General features: G+C 33.9%; 1 protein-coding gene across 1 annotated transcript in view; it reads right to left on the bottom strand.

Annotated features, from left to right (window-relative positions):
* Positions 1 to 5,135: 5,135 nt before the first annotated feature.
* LOC129926614 (THO complex subunit 2-like) overlaps positions 5,136 to 8,103 on the bottom strand; it is a 30,396-nt gene continuing 27,428 nt past the window's right edge. Inside the window, 1 exon segment of the mRNA XM_056031601.1 lies at positions 5,136 to 7,663. The gene's annotated coding sequence lies outside the window, so the exon portion shown is untranslated.

Genomic DNA, 8,103 nt, shown 5'->3' with positions numbered 1-8,103 from the left:
TTTCTGTATTGCCAGTAGTTGCTAACAGTGGTTTAGACAAGAACCTGTTTGATGTCTGTTGAAAACAGAGATGTGTGGCTGAATCAAAAGGCAAATACTTCTAAAAAAAAAAAACATGGACTGCAGCAGTAAATAGGATAATATTAAAGGGAAGCAACTTGGCAGAGTACAAGTATTATCAGATGTCCGATGAAGCTGAAATAGTAAAAAAAAACATTTCTAGGAGACTAGATGCTCTTTGGTGGTACAAAAAAAAAAGGGGGCTAATGAAACTTGCAGATGATGTAGCTAAAAAGAACAGCCTCTATCATGCCTTGTTTGAGCAGTGAGATTGCAGCTATATAGTCTTTTATATTAAGTTGCCTGTAGTTCTGCTAATGCGCCCTTTTGGTGCCAGTTACTTATATTGGCTTTTTGAGTATGAAGTTTCAGTATTTCACATAACAGCTACACTTTCCCAGCTGTGACCTACATATAATGTTACATTCAGCAGACATAACAATGGTTCAGCTGTTATCACTTTAGGTTCTTATTCGCCCGCTACGATTTGTCTTAAATTTTCTTTTGGTTTCAAATGTGTAACTTCAGTACTAGTTTATAATTATTGATTTTCATTTAAACTGAGATGTAGTTATAAAGTATTTAGATCAGTGCAGTACATTGTAATGTGCTGGCTGAGAAGTTATGGAACAATGTCAGTATTTCTTAACTTAAAACTTAATCTATTCAACACAAGAAAATATATTAACAAGCAAAACTATAATCTGTGGACATGTCAGTCCATTTATTCAATGATCAACATAGTCAACCAAGGTCACTTAGACCCTTAATTTGAAGCAAACATAAATACATGAAATCTGTGTGTACAGCAACAATGGTCATATTTTAGAGTTCACTTCCAGTAGATCCCACAGGACTGGAAGCAATGCTTGCCACTAACACTAAGACTTTGAACTAGGACTGGATAGGATTTCAATTGAACAAGTGAAACGATCAACTCAACACCTTGGTCCATAAGTTGAACTGTTTTGAACCTGGAGAAATGACTCAATATAATTTGACCAGAAGGCAGATCTGTTTCAACAAAAGCCTGAGTTCTAATTCATAAGTCAACAATATCAAGAAAAAAAAAGTGTCACTTTGTAATTTTACAGAACCAACTGAATGGCCAGAGTCTAATGTACATGATATCACACATTCACCCACATTAGATCTACAGATCAACATATGTTACTATCTAAAAATGTTTGAGAAATATATAAATCAATGTTTCAAAAGGGAAAACAAAAAGTTTAAAAAGCTGCACATTGCCATCCAACTAACAATAGTCAACAAGAGACTGCAGTCTGGAAACATCCAGATCAAACTGGTTTTATTTTTTCTGTTTTTTGGAACATGTGAGAAGAAGTTAAGGAAATTATACACTTTCAATCAGATTACTAACTTAAGTACTAAGAGGCAACATTATCTATTTCTAGGCTCTAATTAGTAATATGATCACTAGTATACCAAGACCCCCCTCCATAATGACGGAAATAAAAAGGAACAGATTACGCTGGGCAGGTCACCTTGAAATAATGTCAGAGAACAGAGGAGCAGCAAAGATTGTTCACAAAACAAACAAAAAGCAGGCACCTCAAAGGTAGGCCACAGTACAGTGGCTTGACAATGTAGAGGCAGATCTAGAACAGCAGGATAGATCAGAATGAAAAGATGTGCTATAGTAGGTCAGGGCCCTCCAAGGGCTGTAGTCCCACCGGGATGGATGAACATAATGACTATTTTAAAGTTAAACTGCCATTATTACAAACTATTGAATTCAAACATGAGAAGGACCAACTGATTTTTATGTTTTTTTTAAAGTGACTGGATTTTTTTTCTACCTTTCCCAATTGAAATGTTTAATTCCCAATTGAAATGTTTAATATACACACCTCACTCATGTATCTAGCAATGGAAAGATGACTAGAAACTTTAAGACCAGAAAGTATTTACCATAAAGACTAAATAATTAAGCCCCAGCTGACTACATAATCAAGTCTCAGTCCCTAGATCAAGGATATGATTTGTCTCTCTTTTCTTTCATCTTCAGTTTTGGAGATCCATCTGTTTCATTAAACTGTTCCTGGAGAAAAGGAAAAAATCAAACAAGTCAAAACTTAAGACATAGAGAGGTATAGAGAATTATCAAATAAATTCTCTAATTCAAAGCAAATGAAAAAAATAAAAAAATAATTAAAGAAATGTGCACCCATATAAAGCAATAGAACACTGCAAGTCAGACATGGTCATGCCTTATTACTGTTACACAAAAACTAACACCTGAATTGTATTACCAGCTTCAGATAAGAAAGATACTATACAACTATTGTAAATTAAAAACACACATGTTTAACATGGCTTTACAATAGATTGATGCTTACTTAATTTGAAGAAGAAAAAAAAAAACTTTGTTTTTCTATTACTTGATTTCTAAATCAAAAGTGTATGTTATTAGTGGACTGTAAGTAATCTATGTACATTGTTGTGGTACTACTAATAGCATTGAATATACAATTAATTTAGTTACATTTTAGTATTTAAAAAATAGTTTAGATGTATGTGTATAAAATAATTTGAAAACAAAAGCTTTTAGACCATGCTTATTTATGTCAATTATTTCACATGTGAAGAATGGTTCTTAGTGAATATAACAAAACCAAAAAATCAGTTTTCTGTCCATAAATGTTTACCTCTGTAAAATAACACAAATTAAACCTTTATGGCAATATCAAAAGGTCCTCAGTGCTTGCAAAACTCTCCTCCAGGGAACAGCACCAGGAAAAAAAAGGAGACAGAGGAAGCAATGGGAACACAACATTAAAGAATGGACAGGCCTGCCAATGAAAGAGATTCTATTAAGAGGAATGGAGAAAGATGGTTGACCTATATTGTGTGGTGCCCCAATAGTTCAACAGACTAAGGGACAGGTGAAGGTGAAAAGTTTACCTTGCTCTTAGAGGAGTGACTCTGTTGTTTAGATTTCTCTTTATAATCTCTCTCTGCATACATTTTGGAGGATCCATTGGCTTCCCCATTTTGTTTGCCTACATTTAGTGGAGAAAAAAAAGTTTGGAGCCTTGAGGCAGTGCCTTCATCTCAAAAATATTTGTACAGAAGTGTGTAAAACAAGGAGTTCTAGAATGATTCTATCAATACGTACGTGAAGCTAGATAATGATCCTCACTTTTTCTTCTTTTGGAAAGTTCTGGGTCATAGGTTTCAACAGTGTTCCTGAAGAGAATCACTGGAGTTGATATAATACATTTATAATCTCTCCTAAACTAATTTGATACCACTTAACAATTATCCCAATGTGTCCTAGTCTACATTTTTATAGCATTTAAGAATAATACAATTCATAATCTTTTCTTAAAATATACAAAAAAATGTTTTTAATTGCTTAAAATTTAATTTTGAATAGTTCCCCTTGGAATACACAGATTTCTTATTTTCAATCGTGTTTTTCCCCAAAAAAGGATGTTTTTCAAGAGTGGGGGCTAAAAAAAAAGGATCTATATTTAATATTAATTTTTCATATGAAAATGACATGGGATAGTGAGCTCAAGACAATTAATTTATGTTTTATATACATTATATATTAAGTTATGTTAAAATATGAATAACTATCATTAAGAACAGTTTTAGTTCAGTTTGGATCATAAAATATGGTCTAGATCTTAATAGACTTGGTAAGTCAGTAAGTTTTTATTTTTACATTCCATTATCCAAAATAAAATATCGTTTAGGTTTTATAAATATTAGTATTTATCTAAAAAAGGCATACAGTCCCATTTAATTCTATACCAAACTTAACATTTTCCGAAAACAAACAAACAAGTTGTTGAAGTTTAATCATAACAGGGTAGTGAAATACATATGAGCAAAATGGATAATTCAGTTGGAACATGGAAAATAATTATGGAGAGAAAGAGTTAAAAAAAGATTTACACTAGGACACAAAAAAAATAAAATAAACATACCCTCTTTTTATCTTTACGATCTTTTTCCATTTCAAAAGACTCATCAGCTTCTTGACTTGTGGGACTCTTTCAAATAATAAGTAAACTGGGAATTAGAGCTCTATATCTGTTGCTGTTACCAAACAGTGCTCTATCAAGTGGTATTTACTGTTAAAGTGTCCACTGATTGGTGTAAATACCACAATGAGCTTTAACATAAACATCTTTTACATTTCACAAATTAGTTGACCAAGTGCAGGCAATTTTCTTTTCTCATTTAAGGTATAAACAACAAGAGAATTTTTTTTAAAGAGTAAATCAATGAAACAAAAGCTGAGATTTTATCTAGGAATAAAATGTTTAAAGTTAACTGCAGACCATCAGAGATTGATGATCCCAAAATGACAGCTAAAGCAATTTAAATTAGTTTTATGTAATTTGATAGTCTAAGCCATTATGAAGTCACACTTTAAACAACGAATATCCAGGTATATATTGTATATCACATAAGCTAAGCCACCCCATCATTTTTAAAAATTATGTTTAGCTTGGACAGAAGATGCCATATCAAAAATACTTTTAGAAGGAAGCAGGCTAAAAGAGATGGGGCTGACTTAGTGTGTCTAGAGGTCACAAGGTCATTACCTTTCTGTGCTTGCTTTGTCCATCCACTGGTGACTCCTACAATCAAGAAGTAAGTTGCACAACATGTCAACATGACATGCAGTGGCTGTTGTGGTGGTAAAGAAGAAGATGATGTGGTGGCAAAGCATCTCATGTTTTGTTTTAGTGCCACAACCATGCCAGGCCAGTGTGCAATTCATCATGCCCTTATCTCCCCCACCCCCCCAAAAAAAAAACCAATGAAAACATTGCTATATCAAACAACATATGATCAGGGCATGATGAATTGAAGACAATTGAAACAGCTTTCATTGCAGCAAGAAAAATATTTTAAAACAATTAAACAAATGTTTCTGATAAAAGCAAGACACTAATTAGTGAAACTTTTATTTGACTTATGAGTTTAGCTTTTGCAGTTGTAAGACCTAAGTAGAAAATCTCTATAAGAAGTCTTGAGAATAAGATATGGTTTCAAAGAAAACCTATTACCCTATGTGATTCACCTTCAAGTTTGGGTTGAATGAAGGTGGACAGCACTATCTCTCATGATATTTAATATAGAAGTTTTATTTCTAGGTTATGTTGGTATCTTTTTTATGTTACTGAATGAATATTATTTCAAGATCTTTTTTTTTTAATTTGGATACATTCATTTCTTTCTGAACAATACATTTTACAAATAGGCCCACACATGTTTAGACTTGGGTCAGCTTTTACTTTCATATGGGTCTTGTTCTAATGGAAGTAAAACATTTTTGGTCAAAAAAAATGAAACAGGTTTACATCAATAAACAGAAAGAAAGTTTTGAAAAATACATTGGCATCCATCATTATCACTTAGATAATGGACATAAGTTACTTTTAGAACCAACATTCAAAGTGATGTGCAATAATGAAAAATAGAGACAGACAAAATCAATGTTGCATACAATCTACTGCTGGTTTGTTTATTCATGGACCAAAATGTACAGTACACTCACAAAACAAAGTGTACAGTACACTCACAAAACAATGTGTACAGTACTCACAACTGTTTCTATCAAGTTTGTTCTCCCACCTTCCTGTTAACATTTCATTTGTATTCTTACTAGCCAAGAAATGTACTCAGTCCCTCTCTATGGTCAACACTTTCTGGTCTTAAAAAGTTTCTAGTCATCTTTCCATTGCTACTTCGCTGAGACCACTGTATTGCCACTGATCACGGCTCCATTCCACCACCCCCTTTTTTTTTTGGAACATGCTAACAGTGCAGCATAAAGACAAACATATTAATTACATTTCCTGTTATTTACATACTACAAAAGACAAGTATTGTTAACAGAAGTAAGACAAAGGAACAATCGCACTGGAGTGACAATAAGCAGCTACACGTCAAAACATCATCACAAAACAAGCTGACAGGTAAACAGGGGACCAAGAATGCAATGCAGACAGGTTGAGAGTCTAGTAGCCCTTTTATACTGGAAGCTTTAGTGATGTTATCTAATATATAGCATAGTGCAAAATTTACTCTCAACATGGGCAAATTGAGTTGATGTCTACAGAAAACAGGTTATAACTCAAACATCACAAAGAAGCTTGTTTTAAACCTAATAACTATTTCCAATAGCATAAGTATCAGAATTTAAAAATGGATACCCATGGAGAATTCCAAATGGTCACTGCCTCAGAATACATGTCAAATCACAGCTTTCATCAATGTTAATATTTCTTATTGATATCTGCACTGAATTCTTGCCTTTTTAAATACTTTAAAACAAAATCCAGAAAGGGTTGGATGTTATAGGCCCTGCTAGTTGTTTTCATTTCAGTGGATAGAGGATGGAGAGTGATTCGTTTCTGTATGGCTCCTTCAGTATGACCTTGTTCTTAGGTTGTTTCAGACAGCTGCAGAGGATGGATTAACTCTTGTATCACAGCAGTACATCAACGTAGCTGGCAGTCACTCAACATGCTGAAGACACCAACTTCACTTGAGACTTCTGACCAGGTGGGAAGACAGCACTGCTTCGTTCAGACAGCAGCATTTTATAACTTTGCTCAAATAATGACTTTCTTTTGATATCAGGACTCTGCTAGTCGAATGGTTTGCAGGTGGTATTAACAGCAGCAAGAAGAGATCATTTATTATCTTCCCTACTATCAACTTTCAAGGCGTCTATATTTCAGTCATCATATGTCAGTATCTTTCAATAAATGCTTCTTTGACTTTAACTGCACATATTGGTAAACCAAAGGCTGATGAGCAGCATGTTTCATAAGACCAATTTCCTCTCTTCACAGAAAGATTTTTGTTCACTACACCTCTATCTCCTCAAGAAAAGGATGCTTATCAAACAGATCAGGCTTTTGACACCTTGAAAGGTAAATTTCTTCCTCTGTTCCATTGGTTTCTTTGGCAACAATATTACATGACGCAATAGGCAGTCGTAGGCAGAGTGACGTTAGTTGGTTTCAAACCTGACCACTTGCAATATACATCAAAAAATAAGTTATCCATCCAAGATTTGTCTCTCTCTATGCAAGCTGCTTATCAATGTTATTGTTTTGAAGGAAGGGTTTCAAAGTGATCAAGCTCTTTGTTTTTAACATAGACATTTTCATTTTCCTTGTCACTGTGCTCTCTATGTCTGGGATTCACCTTTTTCTCAAGCCGCAATGTATCAGTATCATCCATTTTGTGCCTTCGTCTCTTGTCATCTGGCCCCAGCATTTTTGGATCTTACTGCCTCCATTTCTCTTGTTTATTCAAGCTCTCTTCTGTTAATTCTCTCCTTGTTTCACCTTCTACTTCCGTTTCCACATTGATTTCCTTATTGATTTGATCTCTGCTTTGAACACTTTCCATTTGATCTTGTTTTATTCACATTAGACTTTGGGTTATCTTTGACGCTTTAACACTTGACGGAGAGGATACTCCTTAAACCATATTGTGGTTAGCTTGTCTGGGAGAACTTGTCTCAGGACAAAAACCTTCCACTACACTTGTATACTAACCTGAGATGACCCACTCATTTCCAGACGCCTTCGTTTAGGATCTGAAAAAAAATAACTAAGAAGTTTCCACTGAAACCAGATTTGGTCTTCAGAACAACTGTAATGGTATAGAACAAATGACAAATAAAGAATAATGCTTACAGTGATTGAGAAAAAGGATTGTCTGGCAAATGTGGACAAATAATCAGAGAATATTGGCATTGCTTTTGTTGCTAACTGATTGAATCAATCAAAAATGTATTCCACACTTGTAAAAGAAGAGCACTGCTTCTATTAACTGGATGTTTTATATCACTATTTAAAAAGCCCCATAGAAAATAAATAATATGGAAAGAAATCATGTGACTTAAAAGAATATTTTTTCTCTCTTCAGTAGAACTAGTATACACAAAACTGTACAACAGGAGGCAGAGTGGTAAAATGTCAAGCTTTGAAATAGACGTTTACAATTCCAGAGAAAAATGAAAGTTTAAATTCTGTA

The sequence above is a fragment of the Biomphalaria glabrata genome, chromosome 6 (assembly GCF_947242115.1).
Source record: "Biomphalaria glabrata chromosome 6, xgBioGlab47.1, whole genome shotgun sequence".
NCBI lineage: Eukaryota > Metazoa > Mollusca > Gastropoda > Planorbidae > Biomphalaria > Biomphalaria glabrata.
This window is presented reverse-complemented; position numbering and strand designations above follow the sequence as displayed.